Genomic DNA, 515 nt, shown 5'->3' with positions numbered 1-515 from the left:
CAAAAACTGTTTGTTTCCTCTCCTTGGCTTTCCAGTCCAACAAAAATTGGTACGACTCGGGTGTTATCAATGTTTCTGCCCAACACTGCCACGAAACAACACAAGGAATATTTGTGAGGATGGCCCAGCGGGCCAAGTTCGCAAAGTCTACGCATATGACCACTTCTGACAAGATGTGAACAACAAACACTTGGTTCCTGTCCTCGGTCGTCCAGAACCGGGAGGGGAAAATGTGTGTTTTGCAAGCAGAAGGAGTTTATACTCATTTACCTCAAATAGAGCTGAATATACACAAAACAGTCAAGCTGCATTGGCCGGGAATCGGACCTGGGCCTCCCGCGTGGCAGACGAGAATTCTACCACTGAACCACCAATGCTTGGTATGTGTGCTCTTGCAGTTTGACTACATTCCAATGCTCTCGAACGGGTCGCCCACCGGATGAGCAGACCGCTGGGGTGATAATGATCCGGACCCTTTGTTCCTTCTAAACAACACAACGTACTACTGTCAGGAT

The 515-nt window shown here is 48.3% G+C and overlaps 1 non-coding gene across 1 annotated transcript; it reads right to left on the bottom strand.

Annotated features, from left to right (window-relative positions):
• Positions 1 to 306: 306 nt before the first annotated feature.
• On the bottom strand, positions 307 to 377 carry trnag-gcc (transfer RNA glycine (anticodon GCC)). Its single transcript has one exon. It is a non-coding gene; the product is annotated as a tRNA-Gly (tRNA).
• Positions 378 to 515: the final 138 nt, after the last annotated feature.

This window comes from Phyllopteryx taeniolatus, unplaced genomic scaffold, assembly GCF_024500385.1.
Source record: "Phyllopteryx taeniolatus isolate TA_2022b unplaced genomic scaffold, UOR_Ptae_1.2 contig_1204, whole genome shotgun sequence".
NCBI classification, from domain to species: domain Eukaryota; kingdom Metazoa; phylum Chordata; class Actinopteri; order Syngnathiformes; family Syngnathidae; genus Phyllopteryx; species Phyllopteryx taeniolatus.
This window is presented reverse-complemented; position numbering and strand designations above follow the sequence as displayed.